This window comes from Choloepus didactylus, chromosome 5 (genome assembly GCF_015220235.1).
Source record: "Choloepus didactylus isolate mChoDid1 chromosome 5, mChoDid1.pri, whole genome shotgun sequence".
Classification (NCBI taxonomy): domain Eukaryota; kingdom Metazoa; phylum Chordata; class Mammalia; order Pilosa; family Megalonychidae; genus Choloepus; species Choloepus didactylus.
In genome coordinates this window covers 124,952,649-124,978,268 of record NC_051311.1, presented here as the reverse complement: position 1 = coordinate 124,978,268, position 25,620 = coordinate 124,952,649, and the positions used below count along the sequence as shown (strand labels likewise).

Below are 25,620 nucleotides of genomic sequence, written 5' to 3'. Positions count from 1 at the left end.
TCTGTGAACTTAATTGTTTACATGAAGTTTTAGGGAAGAATGAAAAAATGTGTATTTAGGAGTTTATTCTATAGATGATTAATGACATGATATCAGCAGTGACAACATTTAGACTTTCATATGCTGTGAAATTTAAAGTTAAAATATTTTTCCCTTTTTACAAAATATTGGCATTTTCCATTTTAAGTTATTATCTAAATATAATCAAATGGATAACTTTATCACAAAGTAGACATTTGGAAAGCATTCCATGTTAAATGGCTGCCACTTAAAAATAAGAGCTAAATTCTTACAAGTATATTGCATTTAGGACGAAGAAATCATTCATCGAAATTTCATAGCAAGTTGGGGTTTTTGTTTTCTCAAAGTTTTGAAACAGTTTGACAAAATACTTGCACATTATTGGGGTAGATGAATGCTACCTTTGCCATCAGTCCTATAGTTTAAAATAAGATCCTGAAACAAAATGGCATTTACCCTTCACTTTCATATGTCATAAACAAGAAAGATATTTCCTGCACTTCTTCGTATAATTAAGTGTTTACCATTGCTTTTCTCATTTAAAACTTATATGATGTTGTGGCATGGTGGAAAGAAGGCTCCATGAGAAAGTACACCAACTAGAGGTATTTGTTATGTTTCTTCATCTGAAAGGTGAAACAGGGAGGACCGGAGCAGCTCTGTTCAACAGAATTTTCTGCAGTGACAGAAATGTTCCACAGTCTACAATATAGTAGCTACCAGCCACACATGACTGATAAGCACTTGAAACATGGCTGGTGTGACTGAAGAATGGATTGTTCTCATTTTGTTTAATTTTAAGTACTTAAATAGCTCCAGATGGGTAATGGCAACCGTGAACGGCACTGGACTAGACAATCTCTATATAATCTCCTAGGGTTTGTTTGTTTGTTTGTTTGTTTGTTTAATTCTAGCTCATGTAACCAGTTAGGTTGGCACCTAATATCTCTACCAAAAAAACATTAAAATCAGATTATAGAACTGACAATGAAATGTTTGCTATAAGATACTATGTGACAAAACTGTTAATTATTATTAATGAGAAGAAAATACACACAATTTGCTTTACAGTATGGTGACAGAGAATGGACCTACAAATCAGAGAAACATGGACCCACAGGGACTCTGAGTATGTCACTTTACTTCTCTGTGCCTTAAATTCTACATTAACAAAATGGGGATTAAAATAAATATGTTATCAGTATGCTCATGAGCACCAAATGTGATGTGTGTTAACCCCCTAGAACACTGTCTAGAACATAATTGTCCCTCAAGATAATGTATTTTACCCTTCAGAAAATTATTTAAATAGTTTAAAGAATACTTTCTAGCATTCTGCATTATCCAAGAAATTGTCCATACCGGGTTCCTGCCATAATTTAAAGGTAAACTTTCACAATGTCTGGAGTCCTTGCTGTCCTGAAGATGAAGGAGGAAGATGTCCTTAAATTCCTTGTAGCAGAAGCCCCCTGAAGTAGCACCAACCTTGACTTCCAGATGGAACAGTACATCTACAAAAGGAAAAGTGAAGGCATCTACATCATAAATCTAAAGAAAACCTGAGAGAAGCTGCTGGCTGCTTGTGCAAATGTTGTCATTGAAAACCCAGTTGTTGTCAGTGTGAACTACTCCGTGAATATCGGCCAGTGGGCTGTGCTGAAGTGTGCTGCTGCACTGAAGCTACTCCTATTGCCAGCACTTCATTCCAGAAACCTTCACTAACCAGATCCAGACAGGCTTCCATGAGGCGCGTCTTCTGGTGGTGACTGATCCCAGGGAATCTTATACTAACCTGTTGATCATTGTTCTATGTAAAACAGATTATCTCCCGTGCTATATGGATATTGCTATCCCATGCAATAGCGAGGTTGCTCACTCAGCGGGTCTGCTGTGGTAGCTGCTGCCCCAGGAAGTTCTCAGCTTGCATGGCACCATCTCCCATGAACAGCCGTTGGAGGTCATGCCTTATCTCTACTTCTACAGAGATTCTGAAGAGATTGAACAGGAAAAGCCAGCTGCTGCTGAAATGGCTGTGACCAAGAAGGAATTTCAACGTGGACTCCTCCAGCTCCCGAATTTACTGCTACTCCACTCAAGGCTGCAGACCGGGGTGAAGGCAGGCAGGTGCCCCCTGTGCCCGCTCAGCAGTTCCAGACTGAAGTCTAGTCTGCAGTTCCCAATGCTCAGGCCACCAAATGCAAAAGAACAACCACCAAGTGGGCTCAAGCTGTTGTTCCACAGGCTCGTAAACAGAAAATGGAATTAAGGTTGATGGGGGTTTATCAGGCCTTATTTTAAAAAGTACTTTCTAGATAAATTTATTATAATCAGGGAAGGGAAAGTAATCATATGCTGTCATTTCCCATTGGATCTTGTTTTATTTCTTAAAGTTAAAAAAGGAGTCTATCAAACAACATTGATTTAAAAAGAAAACACACACAGTGAGTTATAAATCACAGATCAAAACAGGGCAGAGTGCATACACTGAACAAAAGAAAAATATCCTTCACCTCAAAGGTGCCTTTTACCAAAGCACCAAGTTAAAGGATTTCCTCACTCACTGTTGGTGCTGGCACGAAGGCCATGACCTGCTTGTTTTCCTTCACCTCCCCTTGCTCCTGGTGCTCCTTTCTAAGACTTGCTGCCAGCGATGCTAACCTCCATCCTCCCAAGGAGACCCTCACATGGAGGGATGGATATGGGATAAGCCAGGCTGCCACTGGCTCAGTGCCCCAGCAGGGCCACCAAATGTGGGGGGTGGGGGGAACAACTTCCTTCTAGGTGTAGACCGTGCCCAGGCACGTTTGGTGCCAAAAGCTGTGTGGGGTCCATTCTCACCACTGCCCTCTCGTTCACTGCGCAAACATTCTTGGGAAGTCAAGATCCACAGTTAAACAGCACAGATAAATTTTGCAACAATACATATTGATATTTAGAGAGTGTTTATGAGGAGGATTCCAGGGAAGAAAAACACACCCACTAATATTACAGACAATAGCCACAGCCACAGCTTTAGGCTCAGTAAACCTCAACTCATACTGATACGGCATTCTAATTTGAATTGATATTATACAGAGATCCCTATTTTAAAGGAGGCATGGAGTTTTCCTGTGATTTTGTTTGTTTTTCTTTTTCTAATCACCGGACCATGAATGCTACCGGGTCTACCCATTTGTGGAGGGACTCTTTCCTCAGACTTTCTCGTATTTTCATGGTCTGTGAAAATAAATTTATTGTGAAGCCTGAGAAGCTTAATTTAACTAGAATAATTAATCCATGAATATTTCTTCAAGACCCACTACCACAAAAGTAGTTCATTGAAGACTATGGTCATAAGCTGTCTGATAAGCCAAAGCCTCACGTTTATATTTAAATGGGCAAATATTTTTCTATTCAGGGACAGAGAGTTCATTACTTCCTTGAAAACTTTTTCCAGTTTCTAATTCCACTTATAGGCAAGAAATCTACACTCAATTCAGTGGCAGTTGGAAACATGTGACAAATGTACAATAAAATGTAGCACCTATACTCATGCTAAGGGCTCTAAAGGAAGATTAAATCTTTCTAAGTAGGGGAGCTTAGGCAGTCATTTTTTCCCATACATTCCTGTATGTGTTCCAGGTTCTGGAATGTACTGAGGAATGCACATGGAATGATTTGGTGTCGATATTTTTCCTTCAATTTTCTTCAGATTTTATTGCATTCACAGGGAAATATGAAATCAGTAGGTTATCTTATCCATAGATCTACATAGAAATGAAATAAAGTGTTTGATAATTAATGGGACATATTGCTTTCTGTGTCTAGGAAGGCAAGTATTTTGCAACCTGAGAAAAATCAAGTATAGTTAATGCCAATTATAACAAATATTTCAAAATCCTGGTTTTAGTTAGGCTGCAGGCTGGAAATCAAATCGTATCTCCCCTGTGTGTAGTGAGGTACTGCACTGCCTCATTTATCAGGTATTGTTATAGGACAAGGGCTCCACATAAAAGAAATGTCCAGATACTTGAATCTTGCTCCTTTTTTGTGAACATTGAAAACTTAAAAAAACAAAAAACAAAAGAAGTGTTTCTAAAACATCTTAAAAATGTTTCACATTGCCTTCATATGGAATATATCCTGAAAATAATGTAAGCAAGCTCAAAACTGAGCCCAACCACTTATTAATTATATAACTTTGGAAAGTTAGTAAAATACAGCTCAGCCATTTACTGGTTGTATAATTTTGGCAAATTAGCCTCTGTTTTCTCATCTGTCAAGCAGAGATAATTATACCTATGTCACAGTTTGAATTAGCTAATCTTTATAAAACACCTCATAAAACACCTACCACATAGTAGACCTACCCAGCATAGCCTCCCGGCCAGGCCTGTGCACTCTGCAGCCAGGCCGTCTGGATTTGAAAGTTGCCTTTGCCACTTCCCAGCAAGTAAATTTGAGTCATCTTTATAACTTAGCTGCTCTGTGCTTCAGTTTTCACATTTGTAAAGTACAGATGATAATAAAATGTGAGGATTAAGTAAGTAATTCATGTAAAGCCCTTAGAGAGTGGGTAGCATGTACAGCCAGTGTTAAACTAAAGTGACTATTCTTAATAAATGTTTCGAGAAGCATTTCTGAATATATAACTACATGTAATTTGGCAGAGGTGTGTGTGTGTATGTTTGTGTGTGTGTGTGCATGTGTATGCATGTGTTCCTTTTTTTCTAGCTGTTTATAAGTGGGCTACTTCACTAATATATCCCTAGATATCAGCCATAAAATGTTCTGTGAGGTCAGCATTCATTTCTATGATTTTGCATTTTCTGTGTTTCTTGCTTATGTTGTTCCTTCCTAGTTTCCTTCTGCAAATGTCACACTAATCACAGACAAATACTGAGGAGAGGCTAAGGTTGCAAAGGAAATGAGAGGGCTGCTCAGTGGTGCCCCAGCAAGAAAATTGGTGACACTGAGGTAAGTAGTGAGATGAAATATTAACAGAGGATGAAATGGATGTTTCCACACTATTGGGTAAGATTAGATTTGTGAAAGAAGCGTCTCTGCCCTGGGCCCCCTCCCCTGGACACATATCTCCATGGAATAAGGATTTAGGTGGGGCTAACAAGACATACCCACTTGAAGTCCATCTTCATCTGTGGGAGCCAGGTCTGAGGATACACTATAGGCCAGGGGGCTTCAGCCAGCAATCCCCACACCTCATGTTCAGATGTGAGCTGTGAATCTGCCCTTCTAGTCATTATGAAGAAATATCTCTATCTCTGTCTTTATCTATATCTATACCTATATCTATATATCTATATATATATCTATCAAAGTAGAAGGATAAAACATGTTTTATATAATAGTTTGCTAGCTTGATTTAGAATTTTAAATGTTCGGCTATGGTATATTGGTCTCCATTTATACTTCTATTCCAGCCCTTGCAAATATTAGGAGTAGGTCTCTATAATCATCGTTTATCCAACTAGGAGGCTTTTCATGAGTCTGAGAATTTAAAACTTGGGTACATAGGGGGTGGTTTCATTATAGTATATGGAACAAGAGTGACTTTAAATCACAATGAGCTACCACTACACACCCAATAGAAAGGTGACATCTAAAAGACTGACAATACCAAATGTTGGTGAGAATGTAGAACAACTCATTTTTGGTGGGAGTGTAAAATAGTTATACCACTATGGAAAAAGTTCTGTCAGTCTCTTATAAAACTAAACATATACCTACCCTATGACCCAACAATTCTACTTCAAGATATTTAACCAAGGACAATAAAAACTTATGTTCACAAATACATATTCATAGTAACTGAAAACTGGAGACAACCCAAATGTCCATTAATAAATGAATGACTAAAACTGCAGTATATTCATATAATGGAATATCACCATAGAAATTAAGAGGAATGAGTTACTGACACAAGCAATATATATGAACCAAAAAAAATTTTGCTGAGTAAAAGAAGCCTTATGTAAAAGAGTTCATATTGCAAATTCTATTTATACGAAGTTTAGGGAATGCAAAACTTAAAAATAAAATCAGAACAGTGATTACCTTGGGGGGGGGGAGACTGACAGAGAGGAGCATAAAAGAATATTGTGGGATGAAAGTAATGTATGTGCATGTGTCTAAAGGCAGATCTCTTGGAGATGAGGAGGCAGAAATGCTTGGAGCTAGTGAGGCTTCCCTGATAATTGGAAAAGACCAAGATTTGAGGTTCTGTTTGTAGCAGGGATTCCCAACATGCTGCTTCCCTGGAAAGTGGCAGGATATCAGGAGAAAATGGCCTGTTGCAACCTGAGTCCTTACCATAAGCACTAGTGCCATGGACGATGGGATGGAAAACAGTGACACCACTTTGCACACAAGTGTCCCTCTTCAAGGGATCATTTGGTCTTGAATAATGAGCAAATCAGGAGTGACAAATATGGACTGAAGACCATGAAGGACTATATGAATGGTCTAAATTGGGAAAGACCCTGGGGCTTCAACCCTGGAAGGGGGTGAACACTCAGACTTGATTGAGATTGAATTTTATGTGTCCTGGTAAGTAAGGGCTTATTCAGAATAAATGTAATTCAGAAAAATGAAGTAATATTCTTGGTCTTCTACTTTGAGTTTCTTTTAAAATTTAGCCCTGCTTTAGAGGGATTAGGCTTATGTGTGTGGCCAGAGGGCAAAAACCATGATAAATATGCGGAAGTTTTACAGAAATCAGTGTCAGCTCAACATAAAGAATATTTCCTAAGGGAGCCATAAAGCCAGAAGGGGCAATGTGTTCATCAGCTAATGTACACGTTCTGGTCCACTTAACATTTTATTTTCTCTTTGCAAATTAATAAATGGTATTCTAGGACACTAACACAAAGAAACAAAAACACAGTGGGCTACTATTTTGAATTTACCTAAATCAGTTTGGTAAATTGGGTTCCTTTTGTAGATATTTGTTGTTTTGACACCATGCTGCCTTTTGCCATGTTACAGTAAAAGCAAGTCTCAGCTCAAATTCTGCCACAAATGTATTTGTTAACAAGTACATACAAACTTGACAACTTCTCTGTTCTTTTGAGCACTCTTACAATGGTCTTAAACAAAAAAGTTCCCATATGGCAAATTAGACAATATTCTAGTAGCAGAATCATGTTAGGCTTCTAGTCAAAATGGGGATGGGGGGGAAGGGGGGCACATAACTCTCTGATTTTATCTGAAGCCTAGGGCACCATTTTGAAAGACTGAGCTAATTCAAGATACTTATAATTCATTCAAACAAAGGCAGAGTGATCTGCCCATATCGCTTTAGACAATATTAATTTCAGTACAGAAAAATCACTATAACTTTCTTTAGGCTGATTGTCGTACCATCTGGTAGAGAGCTGAGATCAAGATGTTTGAATTGGTTGTGCCCGTCATTCTGCAGTGTGAGATTCTGATGACAATTTTCTGAATAAGTAATTCACTATCCCTGGGTTGTGTTGTCTTGATTAGCATCCTTCATGTTAACTAAGTATTACTAGGGCACAGATTAAAACTAATGTACACATTTATATCATTCTATTTGAACTGAAGAAATCTCAGGCTATTTATAGAAAAATCTAATATCTGTGATGAGTTCCTTGTTAACATAAGTGTTAACATAAGCAGAAACTGTAAGATCAACTGCTACGGTCTCCGCTGGGGAAATTTTCTTCACTATGTCCTTTTAGTCCTCTTCTAATTCTAAAATTCTCTGTTTTTACTGATGGTCACACATCGAATTAGTGGCAAAAAACTGGGAATAGAAACTGGATTCTTTTTATCAGGATTTCTCATTAGGGCTGGCTGAAAGTTTAACAAGATATTCAACACAGTCATAGTCATTTCTGTTTAAATCTTATAAACAGATTTTCCTATTGAATAATATTTAAATCTCTCTTTATTATTATTCCCTTTTTTGGTCCCAAATTTTAAAGAGTTATGATTTTTATGATAAAATTTATAGTCTTAAGTGTTTTTATTCTGCCAACTAATTACAAATTACATTTTATATGAAAAATACAGATAATATGGCATTAACTTCCTCTAACATTTAAATGAGAATTTCTTTTGATGTTCATTAAAGTTACAAGCAAGGCTTTCAGTTGCTCCACAGCCCATTATTTACATAGTAATTTGGGATATTTGTAATCTGTCAGAAAGGCCATATAAAAATCAACATCCTTTATTTTCCTACAGGTTAAAATTTAGGAATTTTTTCTAATTTATGAATTTTAATGTTTCCCAATAAGATTAAAGCAGTACTATAGGTATATTTATTCTGTTCCATTAATTTTAAAATACAAAATTAAGCATGGTAATTTTAAACCTTAGAATGGAATGGAAAATAAATATGGCTAAATAGTATCCTTGGTAAGTTTACAAGTTCAAAACAATTAAAATTGCATTAATTTTCATGTAAAATTTAAATTTCAGTTATTTTATTAGATTAAAAAAATTATGAGAGAATAAAGGTTATAATTATCCTAAGGTAATTTCTCATATCTTTACTGATGAACCTTTCCTTTCGTCATCTCCTTCAAGTTTTGGGAAATGTGAAAACCAACAAAAGGAACAAACTGTTCTGTGGTGTCAGGGTTGATGGTTCTATGGAACCTTAACAGGATCACTCCTTTTCATAGCTAACTGTATATTCTTAATGAGAGCTGCTAAAAACAGGGCCAAACCGAATGTTTCCTTTCTGGGGTTTTGAGGCCTGCAGTTGAGAAATAAAAGCATACATTTAGTGGATTGGTCTGTTGGAATAAAAACTACTGCTCAAATTTCGAAGAGTTGCACAAGTGGTGAATGGAAAGTCCAAAGGTGTTTTGTTTTGTTTTTAAATGAATACACTTTGGTAGATTATAAATTAAGTAAGACATCTAATTTAATTTCAACGTATCAGATAATGTGGAAATGCAGGCACATCTTAATGTCTGTACAGGGCTTCGAAACAGAAGTCCTACAGTGTGCTACAGCAGTCACAGTTGACTACAGTCACCTTGGGGGCAGAGGCGTGTGCTAATTCTCTTTATAACCCAAGAACCTGGCCAGGGGACCAGGAGTGATTCTTCAGTGGGGATAAACAATGCCTTAGGAAGGCAACCGTTCTCTATAGACATCTTGAACAAAAGGACTGGACCAATGAGTGGCAGAAGACTTATATTCTCCTTCTAATGTCCTGCTAACAAGCCTCAAATTCCTAATGTATATATGGTGTGAGATATGGGTCAAGGTTTATTTTTTTCCATATGTCTGTCCAGTTTTATTGTGATTGGTTGAAATGCCATTCTGCACTCCCCTCCCCCCATTAAATAGCTTCACATCTTTTCAAAACTAAATTGACTATATATGTGTGAGTCTATTTCTGGACTCTATTCAGATCCACTGATCTTTTCGTACATTCTTATTCTGAAACCACATAACACATTCTTACAGTAGATTCTTGTCTACTGTATCTTTATAGTAAGTATTAAAATGAAATAGTGTAAGTAGTTTACTTTGTTCAACTTTATCAAGATTATGTTGACTGTTCTGATTGCTTGGTATATTCATACGAAATATTTATAAACATTTTCAACTTACATGGAAAGGCCTGCTTGGATATTTGATTGGAGTTATACTGAGTATGTAGATAATTTTGGAAAGAATTAACATTTATATACTATTGAGTCTACCACCCATACTTCTCCAAGTTTTTAGATTTCATTTCTCTCAGTAATAATTTACAGTTTTCAGCATAGTAGTGTGTGTACATGCAATGTGTGTGTGTGTGTGAAGATGACTGGATTTTCTACACGTACTATCCATGCCTTCTGCAAATTAGTACATTTTTACTTTCTTTTCTCCCAATCTTTTGCCTTTGATTTCTTTTTCCTACCTTATTGCACTGATTAGAACCTGCAGTACAATGCCAAATAGAAGTGATGAGAGCAGATGTTAGTGGAAGGTGTTCAATACTCGACCATGAAATGAGTTTATTTATAAGTTCTTCTTATAGAACTTCATATATTCTTTGTCAGAATGAGAAACTTCCATTCTATTCCCAGATTGTTGAAAATGCTAATCATAAATGGGTGTTAAATGTCATCAAATCATTTTTTGCAACTATTCAGATGTTCATGTTTCTTCTATTTTGCTATTTTAATTTGATGAATTACATTGATTTTTAAATTTTAAATCAACGTTGCTATTCCTGGAATACATTTGAATTTATCATGATGGATTGACATTTTAATTAATTGTTGGATATGGTTTGCTAACATTTTGTTAAAATTTTTTCTTCTATGGTTATGAGGGATTCAGTTAATTTAAAAAATATAGGAAAATTCAATTTGTCTATTCTTGTGTTAGTTGTCATAAATGACTTTTTCAAGGAATGTTACCATATATGAACGTGATTGGTTTCACATCTGTAGAATTTGAGGTAATAAATACTCTGCCCATTCCTGGGATTAGTGATTGTGTTTTCTTTCATTTTCTTTGATCAGTCATGCTGGGGTTTTTATTAATTTTATCAATATTTTAGAGATCCAAATTTTTGTTTCATTGAACTTCTGAGTTGTTTATTTGTTTTCTTTTTATATTTACTATTTTTTTCCTTCTACTTTGGGTTTAATTTCCTCTTCTCTTTATAAGGTTCTTAACATAGAAGCTTAGATCATTGTTAGCTAAGTTTTCTAATATAGTCAATTAAAGCTCTACTTTTTTGTTTCACCACTCGAACAGCAAACCCCATATTTTTATATTTTCAGTTCAAATTATTTTCTGATGTCTCTGTTGATCCATGGCTTATTTAGAAATGGGTTGCTTAATTTCCAAATACTTGGAGATATTCTAAATATTCCTTTTGTTATTGATTTCAGATTTAATTCCATTCTGATCAAAGCATATTCTCTACATTATAGCAAGGTTTTGAAATAATTAGAACTTGTGTTATGTCACAGTTTATACTCTATCTTGGTGACTGTTTCATGTGCAACTGAAATTTATACATATTCTGTAGCTGTTAGGTCTATAATGTTTAGTAGGTTGATAGTATCATTCAAATATTCTATATCCTTATTTTTTTCTGCTACTTGTTCTATTAACTCATGAGAAAGGCGCATTAGACAAGTCATAAAATTCTCACTATTATTATGGATTTTCCTGTTTCCTCTTTAATTTGGTCAATTTTTGCTTCATTATTTAAAACTTTATTTTTTTATGTTAATATTTTAAATTGCTATATCTTCTTGATGAATTGACTATTTTATTGTTAACTCTCTTACTGTGTCTGGTAATACTTCTTGTCTACTTTGTTTGTTATTAATATAGCCACACCAACTTTCTTGTGATTATTGAATGCATAGTAACACTTTTGCCATACTTTTCCTTTCAACCTTCTGGTGTTTTTAAAATTTAAGTTCATCTTTTGTAAGCAGTATATACTTAGATATCTTAAAAATTTTATCCTGACAATCTCTGCCTTTTAATAGGAGTGCTTAGTTCAAGAACACTTAATGTAGTTGCTGGCATTATTGAGTTTAGTCAATTCTACTATATTACCATTGGATTTCTCTCTGTCCTGTCTGTTTTCTATTCTTTTGATCTTCCTTTCCTGTGTTCTTTTGGAAAAAAACAAATATTTTTCCCTTTCCTATTATCTGTTTGATTGACTTTTTAAATTTTTATTAGAGAAGTTACAGGTTTACAGAAAAACTATGCAGAAAATACAGGGTCCATATATACAACGCCCCACAAACACACTGTTTTCCCTATTATTAACACTTTACATTAGTGTGGTACCTTTGTACAATTGTAACAACTGTACACCAATTGCTGTGTAATCATACTATTAACTACAGTCCTTAGTTTGCATTAGGGTTCACTATTTGTGGTGTACAGAGATATTTTTTTTAAATTTTTATTCTAATAACATATGTGCAACCTATTTGTGAATGTAATTAACACCACTGAATTATATACTTGCATGTGGCTTAAAAGGGGAATTTTAATGGCTATTAATCTATATTTCATTGCTTTATATTTTTAGTTATTGCTTTGTAGACTAGAATGTCTATATGATTGCTTTTTTAATTTGAACTTTTCCTTTATGTGAGACCAGTAGGAGAGATATTTAACTTTTGACATTAATATTATTTGTATTCTAAAGTCAAATTATGGAGATTTTGAAGGTTGGGTATTTTCAGAGTAACTAAGAAAAGAGAGGAGAATATTTCTAACATTTGTAAGAGGAGACAAGAAGACAGGAAAAACAAACATGGGGTAAAAGACTGGAGTTCTATTCACATTATTTGTATACAACAATTCTAATTTAAAAAAAGAATAAAAATATAAATATGTTATTTAAATTTATCTTATCTTAGTTTTCAGACAGGTTATAGAGCATAAGGAGACTGCATCTAAAAATAACATTGCATGCCTGAAGCAATAGCTTTTCAAGGAAACTGTCTCCCATGAAAAATATATTTGACTGCAAGCCATTCAAAATTTACATTTGCATTTTGTTAATATAAAGTGTTACTTACAGCGTCTTTTTCTTTTGTTGGTTCATTCATTCATTCATTCATCCCTTCATTCATACAAGAATTAGCTCAGTTTGCTATGAACTTCACCATGGCCACTCAGGAAGGTTTGAGTCAATTCCTAAGGAGAAGGTCTGGAACAGTTAATGTTTCTTTTTTGTTCCTTCAAAGTAAAAGGACGTCTGGCCTAAATTAAATTGAGAGTGCTTTTTGCAAAGCATACCAATCTTTATGGGACTTCAGGCTTAGCATTTCAGGCACAGTATTTCAAACTAAATCACAAGAAAAAACTCACCACTGTATTACTTCTTTTAAACAATTCAGCATGGTGCTTTTTTTCCCTCCCCCTTTGGAAATGGAATACAGCTGCTTCCTGGGCCATGCTTATAATTGAGGATTTTTTTGGTAAACTGAGGCCTTCCTGAAGATCACTGAAAAAATGTGCAAAATGTAAGAGCCACTATCTTAAACACTTGCTCACCTGTAAGAAAAACATGAAAAGTAAATTTATAAGGAAAAATAATAAAATACCAACTTCCTAATTCTTGAGTTTTGTAAATTCATCATCTTGTTTTTAGACCATTAAGAGGAATTGAAATCAGATTTTTATTTTTAAGTGAAAGAACACTCTTTACTAAATAATACTTCACAAATTAAGAAGAAAGAGTTCCATGAACTTTAAGTGTTTAAATACAAGTGTATTTTACAATCAAACTTTTTCCAAAACATTTACTAATTTCAGAGCAGCCAATAGTTTCTTTAGCTTGTTCATTATCTTAAAAATATTTTTACCATAATGCATATCACCTTAATGTTTCTTTATGTATTTTTTTCTTTCCATTTTAGGAAATTGCTTTACTGTGATTTTTTTTTTCCTTACGGCAAAAGTAGAAAATGCTCATTAGGAAGAAAGCTACAGAGAAAGCATAAAAAGTAAAGATATACTAAGTCACTTGCTAGAAAGTAATTTCTGTTACTATCTTGGTGTACTTTATTTCAGACTTTTCTTTACATATGTATACCACCCATACATATGTAAGCACCAAACATGCAAATATATTAATATATAAAAATATATAACATACATAAACATATATGTTTAATGAGATTATACTATGCTTTCCAAATATGTATTGTTTTACACCCATTTTTTCTTTTAAAAAGGCCTTAGATGTGTTACATATCTATAAATATATATTCAATTAGACTTTTATACTCATTGTACTGAAACTGTTCTGTGATAAGATCATCACTGACTTCTAATTCAGTGTGCAATCTTCATTCTTCATTTTCCTTGATCCATCAGCAGCATTTGACACTGTGAACCTGTCTCTTCTCCTGGAACCACTGTTTCCACTTTGCTTCCAGAACCTCTCTGGTTTTGTTCTTCTAGCTAATCCTTCTTGGTCTCCTTGGCCAGTTTCTCCTCAACTCCAGTCGCTAAACATTTAATCATTATTAGATTTGGTCCTTAGAGCTCTACTCTTGTCTCCCCACACCCACTGCTTTTCTCTTCACATACAATCTAATGCCTGTAAATAACATTTACATGATGGCATCTCTCAAAGATATATCTCCTGCCTGGCCTTCTTCTCTGAATTCTCTACTGATCCACACAATCACCTACTTGACATCTCTTTTTGAAGGTTTCATAGGCATTTCAAACTTAAGATTCAAAACTTTCAAAGTTCAAGTTCAAAATGGAGTGTCTGATATTATCCGCCAAACCTACTCTTCCTTATCTCTGTAAACGTCTACCCCACTATTCCTGCCATTCAAGAAAAAAATCTTCAAATCATTTGACTTCTCTTTCTCTGATAGTCCACATCTGACCCAACATAAAATCCAGATGACTTTCCAAATAAGCCCCAAAACTTACCACTTACAACTTTCACTATGTGAAGGTCCAAGCCCCCAGTATCCCTTGTTTGTTCATTGCAGAATCCTCTCATCTGATCTCCTTGCTTCTAACCTTAGTTCATTCTACTCTATTTGTAACACAGCTGCCAGAGTGATCTTATTAAAATGAAGATAGATCGCATTACACCTCTGGCCCATTCCCTCCAATGATTCCCCTTCTCAGAGGAGAAGCCAAAGCCTTTCAGCAGCACCTCCTTGCCTTGCTGACCCCATCTGATACTACTCACCTTCTTGTTCACCCCTCTCTTCCCACGCTGGCCCTTACTGATCCTCAGGGGACTTGGAATTTACTGGTGCCTCTGTGTAGGATTTCATTTCTTTGGCTATATGGGTTATCTCACCTACTTCTGGTCCTGATGCAAATTTTACCTTCTCGATGGGGCCTTCCTCAGCCATGCTATCTAAAATCCCACCATCACCTGTATCTGTTCTATTTTTCTGCTTAATACAATTAAAATATACTCTTCATATGTACTTTTTTATTCTGTTTTTGTCTGTTTCTCCAGCTAGAAAATAAGGTCCAGGAAGGTAGGGTTTTTTTCTCTGTTATTCATTTCTACATCTCTAGAGTATAGAATAGCTCCTAGAATAATATAAGTACTTAAAACATTAGGAACTTGATGTCTCTGTGTTGTTTTACACTCATGCAACATTTCTAATAAGCGTGGATGTTGCACACTACACACAGACAGCTTCTTTCAGCAGTGCTGTAGCACCCACGTTGACCACACTGGGCAATTTCCAGAAATTCCACAAATCTTTTTACATTCACATCTAGTCTTTGACCTTTCACCAGACTCAGATTGTACTTCGCTATTGTGTCACCATTTTCTATAAGATCCAATAACATGATTGATGTTAGTCTTCTCAGAGAAAAACAAACAAATGAAAACCACCATGGCTAAATAATCGTCTTTACTAAAGAAAGTCACTTGTAGCACCTCTCTGTCACTAGGGCTTCAGGGATTTCTCAGAGAAGTGTCGGTCTGACCATTTCTTTAGGGAGGTATAGGACTGTCAGGAGTGTTGCTATTCAATGGGCTTAATACAAGTCTTCTCTAACTGATGTCTATTTGCATTGGCTCCCATTCTGACAGGCCTCTTTCCTGCGCTCTTGTTAGATTTTTCTGGGTACATTCATAAAATAGGGATCCTGTCTCTGATGAATATTAAATTCCTCTATGTGATAACTTGTGATTTTAATGAACTTTCATTAATTTCTAGAACATGCACCCTTTTGTGTCTAGCTCTTCTAATCTCCCTGAACTACACACTCACACAAACGCACGCACTTTTTTTTTTTTTTTTCTTATCTAGAGATTACTATCTAATCTGCCAATATAGTTCAAGATTCTGGGTATTCTATGAAAGTATGGCTTGCATAAACATTCAAAATTACATTTTAAGAAATCTGTTTCTTCCAATGATTTTAAAAATAGAAGTTAGTTACTCTGGTTAAAAGTTATAATTAATATGGTGGTTGAGACTATACAGAGAGCCATAGTGACAGAGAAATATGACTTGGTATGGTCTTTCATTTTTAAAGAAAACGAGGATATTTTTCTTAAAGCAGCTTTTCTCTATTTTTTTTTTAGCTGACAGAAATTATTTAAGACCCAAAAGAGTGTTTTTTCCATTTGCATTATTTTGTGAGTTATACTTTTCAATATTTGTCATATTAGAAATTAAAAATGAGAAATTTTTTAAACCCTGATTTTCTTATTTAAAAATGGAAATGGTGAACCCACTTCAAGTTAATGCAAAAAACATAATTTTATGAAAATCACTGTTTCTAGAAATGTTTTCAGAGAGAAGAATGACAATGCTTTACAATTTTGTAAATCTCTTTAATATATGACTTAATAGATAACAACTGGATTTTCATAGCTGCTTCTGGATCCAATCTGTTCCCATATTACACATTGCATAGCTTCTGGTAAGCTCCACTGAACACTTGTGAAAGCATGAGAATGAAAAAAGACAAATGACATCGTAATATTATTCTAAAAATAGTTTTGACCTCACTGACCTTCTGAGGGGACTGCATAGTCTCCAGACCATGTATTGCCCTAAAATGAAGGGTCAGTATGTTCCATAATCGTGAAGAGCACACTAAAGGACAAAAATTGGAAAATGGATTCCATTAGTCTTGCTTTGTAATACCCGAGACTGAAAAGAAGCTATGAAATGTAACATTTGAGTAATGTTTGGTCACTTTTGTGGGCTTCCTTCTTTGGTTTACTGATTAGTGCCTTCACCTATATTATGAAAGTTTCTTTCCTTTCTGTGTAACTTGCCTAGATAGCAGAGATTCTATGTCCCACCAGAAAAAAATGTCTGTGCTTTATATTGAGTTTATTATATCCCTGATTATTTAAGAAAAAAGGAAAGACAAAAGCACATAAGTTCCTTGCTTGTGCAAGCTGAAATTGTTACAATCAACTTGCCTTCTAGGTTTGTTTTTAAAATAATTTTTGTCACTTTGATAAATCATGATTCTATCTTATTTAAAGGCCCACATTGCCTCTGACATTTCTGATTTTGTCTTCTCAAAATCAATCCCTGAACTTGGAAAATAATGAAAAAAATTTCAGGATACCTTTTATGTTTAAAACTATTTTTGAGATTTCTTGGAGAGTGCCAGAGAAATCACCAAGATTTGTCCTTTTACCTTATAAAAAGAGAAATATGAGAAAAATTTACATTCATTTATGTTATTATTGCAAGGGTTGAATGGGAAGTTATTAGCTCAGAAGAGACACTCAGCCTTCCCTAGATAATGTGTGTATAAGTAAAATGTTAATATAAATATTTCAGAAATATGCTAAGTCCCTGAAAAGTGTCAGTTTCCTTACTGTCCATGATATGCTTTTACCCTCAGGAGAAAAACTAATCAAAACTGTTACGAAATAGTTATTTACAATAGAGAATTTTACTCTTCTTCATTTGGATATTATCGATTACACTCACAATATTATTGATCATGGTAACAAATTTGTAACATCAGTTAAGTCTCTTTAATCTATAGAAAGTTTTGTTTTACTTTGATGCTTGACTGAAGTCTCTGCCATAAGGTACATGCCAGAGATGTGTTTTCACAATGGAAATTCTCCAAGCCTTTAACAAATTGACACTTCAAAGAATAGATTCTCAGGTAAAGGCTTCAAAGATAACATCACTTAAATGTTCCTTCTAGTGGAGTCTTTCATGAAAGAAGAACACTAAATACAAGATTCAAAGGAACAAGAATCTATTTCCTAGGACCTACTAATCTGCTGAAGAATATTTTTTTTTGTGATTATTTGTTTGTAATATTGTTGGTGGTGTTTCAGTGTTTCTCTTTCATCTTACGCTATCTCTAAACCATCTATAACCCACAACCACTTAGTAAATTCTGCTTTGCAAACTGAAGTAAAGCTTTTAAATAAGATATTTGATCCTCACTGATCTCCACAGAATTTAGAAACTTACTTTTCCCTTACTTTTCATGGCAATATTGTTAATTGCACAGGTTCAATAAGAATTTGCATTCCAAGAACATGCTTGGGATATCATATTTGAGAATGATGCTTCTTGAATCAGGATGGACAAATCACTTATAGGAAAAAAATTTGACTTTACCTATGGAACTAATGCCTCCAAACTTCTCCCAATAAAACTGGCTCAAAGAGTCCTAGACTTACCCTAATGGGTAGCAAGGAAAGTCACTTCCTGGGACCTTAAAAATCTGGGAGATCTTCAGAAGAGATAGGTACTGTAGCATGAAGAGAGAATCTTGGGTTTGACTTCCTGGCTTTGGGATAGAAAAATACAGGCTTTTATAAAATACAATCTGAGATTCCTTGTGAAAATATCCAAGAATTTAACTTATGGACTTAGTAGCTGTTCAAAACTCTGTAAGTAGAATTACAAAACAAACTCAAAAAGTCTACATGGTAAATTAACACTCTTCTTGCACCTATGTAAATAATCAGGTAAAACCTAATAGACTCTTTTTGTGATCATGAATAGTCTTTGAGGTTATTCATGATCACAGAGGGGATGGACTGTCAGAAAATCATTGTAAAAGACATTGAAGCAGACAGTAAAAATCACTTGGTGTTCTGCCTAGCACATCATTTTGGGTTATCTGTCCCATTCATTTTCTTGGAGCTATTTTATAATGTTGTAACTTGTAGAAAACTAACAGCAATAAAATGGTTCTTGTCCATAAAAAATGCAGGTGAATTTGTCACCATTATATTTAGAAACAAATAAAATCTCAAGAAACTATGGGATATCAATGTAAGAAAAATTGTATATATTGATTTATTTGTTTATTATCTATTTCCTCCTCTAGAAGAGAAGCTTCATCAGTGCAATGACTTGTTCTTTTGTTCAGTACTATTATCTCCAGAAAATAGAACAGTGACTGGTATAAAATAGATGCTCAGTAAATGTTTATTGAAAGAAAAAATTGATTGAATGAACAGATTATAAGAGAAGGAATTATAATTTTCTTTACATGATTACATTGGAGTCACTATTTCAATTACTATTCATAGAAGGAATTAAAAATATAATCAGTAGCATGGGTTTAGCCATTGGTTAGTGAAATTAGTAATTTGAATAAACATTTGATAAAAATTAAGCCTAGATAATTATAATTTTATATATATATTATAAAATGAAACAGAACACTTATAAGTTAAAATTTTACTTCATTTATGCTAATTTTATGTGCTCAAAATACTAATCAAATCAAAGTCAAAATGTTTTGTAAAAAATCAATCACCAAGACAAAAAGCTTTCCCTCTAAAATCAGGAACAAGACAAGGGTGCCCACTGTTACCACTGTTATTAAACATTGTACTAGAAGTTCTAGCTAGAGCAATTAGACAGGAAAAAGAAATAAAAGGCATCCAGATCAAGAAGGAAGAAGCAAAACTTTCACTATCTGTAGAACATGATCCTGTATTCAGAAAGTCCCCCCAAAAAACTATGACAAATCTACTAGAGCTAATAAATGAGTTCAACAAAGTAGTGGGATACAAGATCAACACTCAAACACTTACACTAGTAAGGTGCTACATGTGGAGGTAATCAAGAAAAATATTCCATTTACAATGGAAACTAAAAGAATCAAATATCTAGGAATACATCTAATCAAGGATGTAAAGGACCTATACACATAAAACTACAAAACATTGCTAAAAGAAATCAAAGAACTAAATAAATGGAAAGACAGTCTATGTTCACGGATTGGAAGGCTAAATGTCATTAAGATGTCAATTCTACCCAACTTGATCTACAGATTCAATACCAATCAAAATTCCAACAGGCTACTTTGGAGAACTGGAAAAGCTAATTATTAAACTTATTTGGAAGTGTAAGGGCCCTGAATAGCCAACAATATCTTGTAAAAGAAGAATGAAGTGGAAGGACTCACACATTGTGACTTTAAAGGATGTTATAAAGCCACAGTGGTCAAAACAGTATGGTACTGGCATAAAGACAGACATATTGATTAATGGAATCAAATTGAGTTTCAGAAATAGACCCTCAGATCTATAGCCAATTGATTTTTGATTTTGACAAGGCTCCCAAGTCCACTCAACTGGGATAGAACAGTCTCTTCATTAAATGTTGTTGGGAGAACTTGATATCAATATCCAAAAGAATGAAAGAGAAACCCTACCTCACACCCTAAACAAAAATTAACTCAAAATGGATCATAGACTTAAATATAAGAGCCAGTACCATAAAACTCCTAGAAGAAAATGTTGGGAAACAGCTTCAAGATCTAGTGATAGGTAGTAGTTTCTTAGACCTTACATCCAAAGTAAAAGGATAAACAACCCAACTAAAAAATGGGCAAAAGACATGAATAGACATTTTTTCAAAGGGGAAATACAAATGGTTAAAAAGCACATGAAAAGATGCTAAGCTTCACTAGCTATTAGGGGAAATGCAAATCAAAACCACAATGAGATATCATTTCACACCTACTGGAATGGCCACCATTAAACAACCAGGAAAATACAAGTGTTGCAGAGGATGTGGAGAAATAGGAACACTTATTCACTGCTGGTGGGAATGTAACATGGTACAGACACTGTGGAAAACAGTTGGGCAGCTCCTCAGAAAGATAAGTATAGAGTTGCCTTATAACCTGGTAATCCCGCTACTCAGTATATACCCAGAAGATCTGAAAGCAGGGACATGAACGGACATTTGTACACCAGTGTTCATAGTGGAATTGTTCACAATTGTCAAAAGATGGAAACAACCCAAGTATCCATCAACAGATGCATGGGTAAACAAAATGTGGTGATATGAAGATGATGGACTATTAGTCATCAGTAAGAAGGAATGAAGTCCTGAAGCGCATGACAACATGGATGAACCTTGAGGACATTATGCTGAGTGAAATAAGTCAGATACAAAATGATAAATATTGTATGATTTCACTAATCTCAACTAAGTATAATATGTAAACTCATAGACATAAAATCTAGAATATAGGTTACCAGGAGATAGAATGAGGTTAGAGAGTGGGGAGTGGTTGCTTAACATGTGCAGAATTTTTAACTAGGTTGAACTTAAACATTTGGAAATGGGTAGAGGTGATGGTAGCACATTATAATGAGCATAATTAATGTGCTGAGTTGTGGGTTAATGTGGTGGAAAGGGGAAGTTTAAAGTCATGTATGTCACCAAAAGGAAAGCTGGAGGTTAAAACATAGGGATGAATAACACAGTGAATCTAGTGGTGGATGATAACTGTGATTAACTGTACAAATATATATAAGTTATTTCATGAACTAGAGCAAAGGTATGACACTAGTACATAGAGTTAATAATAGAGTAGTATATGGGGAAAATGTACCTATTGCAAACTATGGACTATAGTTAACAGTAGTATCTTAATATTCTTTCATTGACAGTAACAAAGGTACAACACAAATAGTAGAGGTCAATAATGGGGGGAGAAGGAGTATGGGATGTAAAAAAAATAAAAATAATAATTTAAAAAGCAATCACCCTGTTATTAGCACTGTACAAGTTAAAATAGTATATAGTTGGTTGTCCATTTTCTTTCATATTCCTTACTTCTCTTCTCAATGCCCTTCTCCTCCTCCTCCTCCTCCTCCTCCTCCTTCTTCTTCTTCTTCTTATTCTTCTCTCTCTCTCTCTCTCTCTCTCTCTCTCTCTCTCTCTCTCTCTCTCTCTCTCTCTCCTCCCCTCTCTCCTCCTCCTCCCTTTCTTTCCCCCACTCTCTCTCTCTTACTGACACACAATGTCATCAGGTAATTTGGCCTCTTGGGTCCACCTGTTGAAATATCCCTGCATTCTCTGCACCATCAAAAATTAGTTATCTTTTATCCAAGCAGCCTTTAAAGAGAGGTATCACATCCCTGGGAGCATACCAGTGCTACCAAAGAGTTTTCAAAGGGTTCTCATTACAGGTGATGTTAATGGTTCAGATAATTTTACGGTAATCAAGTAAATTCCTTATGTATTCTTTCCTAACATTGATCTGTCTATACTCAAGTCAATTTTTCCCTGCTTCCCTTACCCCAGTCATCATATTCATACTTCTCAAATAAGACAAAATTAAAATAAGAAAATTTAACTTTAAATATTTGATTATTGGAACTAAGTAATGCACAGAAGAGAGGCCTAAATATGAGTATAATATTCATTTTAGAAGCCTGAGTTCTCCATTAATATACCATTTGGAACATAATTAAATTTATAAGTACATAGTTTCACAAACTTAAAATATATTCAGGTGTTTCTCAGATGTGGAAATATTTTAGTTTGGAAGACTAACTCTATCTTTTGGCATGAGGCCATCTGATAATTTAACACCTACATATAAAGCACGTTAAATAAAAATCTCCAAATGGCTTGCCAAATATTTGATCATACCGTGGCTCAAATTGTGTCTACAAAAAGCATTAATCTATGTTATCTTTGTCCTTTGACTGTTGAAAAACCAATCAGTCTGGTTTTGGACCTAATACCTGGTGGCTTTGGAAATGTATGCATTAATACCCAATGAGAGAGAAAACTCTTTTGGGTGGTTGAGTCACACGTTTTCAACGTCTCATGCATCTGGGTAGAGACTGGCATAGAAGCAGGAGTTTTCAAATGTACTACTCATACAAATGTACTAATCATACTAAAGTTCATGCAACTTATTGGCTCTCATTTTAAGCTAGAATTCAAATACACCCTTAAAAATAATCTAATTAGTGTGCATTCCAAATGCTGAAGAAATATGATAAAGTGGTACCTGCAGAGAAGAAAAGCTAAGCAGCTTTAAATTTGCCCTTTCCTCATAAAATTATGCTCATTTTCCAGTTCTCATCTTATCCTATCAATCAACAGCATTGCCATGCTTGCTCATTCCTCCCTCATTGAAACACTTTACTTTGCCTCTGAGACATCCCTCTCTTGGCTCTCTTTTTACCTCGCTAGCCTCTTCTTCTAGTCTTCATGGGGTTTGCCTCATAATCCCTAACTGCTAAACATTGGTGGGCCCAGGGATCAGTCTTAAACCCCTCCTATATTTGTACTAGGTCACCAGATTATTACACCTTGCCCCACAACTTTCAATACATCTATATTCTGATAACTTCCAAATTTATTTCTTGAACCTCTTCCCTGAAATTTCTTTCTCCCATACCTCATAGCCAATCTTTCAGCAATATTCAGAATATACTGACAACTTCACATGACCCCCACTGTTGTCTCCTGAGCTCAAGCCACCATTTATTTCTTACTTGACCTTTGCATTTTCCTCCTAATGTGTCTCTGTGCCTCTAACCTTGGCTCCCTGTAGTCTGTTTTCCTCTGCATGGAACTCTCGGAAAGAGGAATGTCCAGATCCCTCACCATGGCCTATGGAACCCTACATAGGCTGTATCTCTTTATCTCCCACATGGCATATGTCATCTGTCTCTCTATCCTCATCTCCTACCACTTTTTTTCTCATTTCCTCTCTCTTCCAGCCACACTGGTCTTTTCTGTTTTCTTCAAACATACCAGAAATGCTTCCACTCCAGGTCCTTTGCAGTTGTTGTTCCTGCTCCTGAAAGAATTTTCCTCCAGATAACTTCATGGCTGCTTTTCTCCATTCTTTTGGGTCTCTGATAAAATGTCCTTTTCTTCTCTTCCCACCTTAAATAAATAGCACATTCCTCCACTGTTATTCTCTATTCTTTTACTCTCTCCTACTCGTATTCTTCAGTTGGCCAAACCTTAACTAAAAACAACGTCTTCAAAAGGTCTTATTTACAAATAGCAATTATTTCCACCAGACATGTTATATATTCATGCGTTCATTTCCTTATTACCTTTCTATCCTTTGAAAGGGTTGGTTCCTTAGAAGTGGAGATTTTGTTTGCTTTTCTGATATATCTCTACAGCTCAGAACAATGACATAGAGGAGATCAACAAACTTCCTTATGGTGTAATGACAATTTCTGGGACCTCAGATCATTGAAAATATCTTTCTTTGTGCTTGTCCTTTTCAGTATAACATCTGCTAGAAGGTACAAGTGGCTTCCAAGCAGTGGTCCTGGATAAACACCAGAGAAAATGTTGGGACATTGGGGGTCTTCTCAATCTTTTCCTACTCATTTGAAGCCCTTATGCCAATTAGCAAGCTTTTGGAACCATATGAGCAATAGAAAATCCAATTCCACCTTACTTAAGCAATAAGAAGACATTCAGAAGTAGGGCAAGTTTCAGGACTGGTTGTGGTCCAGCCCCACAAAACCATTATGTTTACATGGTCTGTCCATCTGCCCTGCCATCTGCAGTGCTGTCTTCATCCTGAGGCTGCTTCCCCTAGTATTTATGGAGTGGTTGCCTGAGGCATTAAGGCCACATTTGTTCTAGTTCACATCCACCATGAGGGAGGATTCCTGTATCCATCTCAACAGATCCATGAAGAACTTCTCTAGAATCCTCCAGAAGTGTTTCCTTTATGCATTTTCAGCCAAAATGAAGTCATATAACCATACTCGATTCAATTATTAATAAGTGAGGAGGTTACCCATAGACAAATCAAGCCTCCCATGAGACCTGAGCCAAGGGTGGTCGAGTCACCTTTCTCTTGAGACACGTGGGCTGCACGCATGAAGGTAGAAACCCAAACAGACTCAGACTTGGGTTTCCCTGGGAGGCAGAAGGAAGAATTTCTGTTACGTGGTTAATAACATTCACTATATGCTCAAGCCAAAGGCCTGAAAGGACAGTGATTCAAAGCCAGGAGACAGCAATAACCAAGGTGGGTGTCACAGGCAGCCAAGCTTTACTGGAGAGTGAGGATATGAATGAGAAGGCTGCAGACATATTTGTTATTTCTTTGCCTGGGCCTTGGTCAGTTCACTGCTCCAAACTACTCATACTGAATGAAAAAATGTGAACAAAATACAGATATCCATTGATTTTTAACTCTCTTGGTGCTAGCAATAAAAGCACAGGTCTGTAAAAATGTGTTCAGTTGCTTTCCATTTTCATTTAGTTGAAATCCAAACTTCACTAAAATGTGCCTGTCTTAGTTTGCCAGGCTGCTATGACAAACACCATACAATGGGTTGGCTTGAATAACAAGCATTTATTTCTCCACAGTTTTAGAGGCAGAAGTCCAAAATCAAGGCATGGGCAAGACCAGGCTTTCTCCCTGAAATCTATAGTGTTCCAGTGTCAGCTACTGCAATCTTTGGGGGTTCCTTGTTTTTCCCCTCTGCTTCCTGTCTCATGGACAGCTCTCTCTCCTTGGGTCACCTTTTCTGGGGAGGGTTTCCATCGACTTCTAGCTTCTAGCTCCTCCCTAAGGCTTTCTCCTACCTTCTGGCTACCAGTTTCTTCTCTTTATAAGCCCTCCAGTAATATGGATTAAGATGCACTCTGATTCAGTTGACCACACCTTAACTAAAAATAACATCTTCAAAAGGTCTTTTTAACAAATGGTTCCACACCCACAGGAATGTGAATTAAAATTAAGAACATGTTTTTACTTGGCGTACTTAATTCAACCTACTACAGTGTCCTTGGTGAGGTTATTTTCTCTCTTTGAAGTTCATGTTTATTTTCACTAAAATGATGGCTATAATGCATCCCTAAAAGGCATTTAATGCAGATT

The 25,620-nt window shown here is 35.5% G+C and overlaps 1 pseudogene; it reads left to right on the top strand.

Annotated features, from left to right (window-relative positions):
* The first annotated feature begins 1,419 nt into the window (after nt 1-1,419).
* On the top strand, nt 1,420-2,187 carry LOC119535426 (annotated as a pseudogene).
* The last annotated feature ends 23,433 nt before the right edge of the window (nt 2,188-25,620 follow it).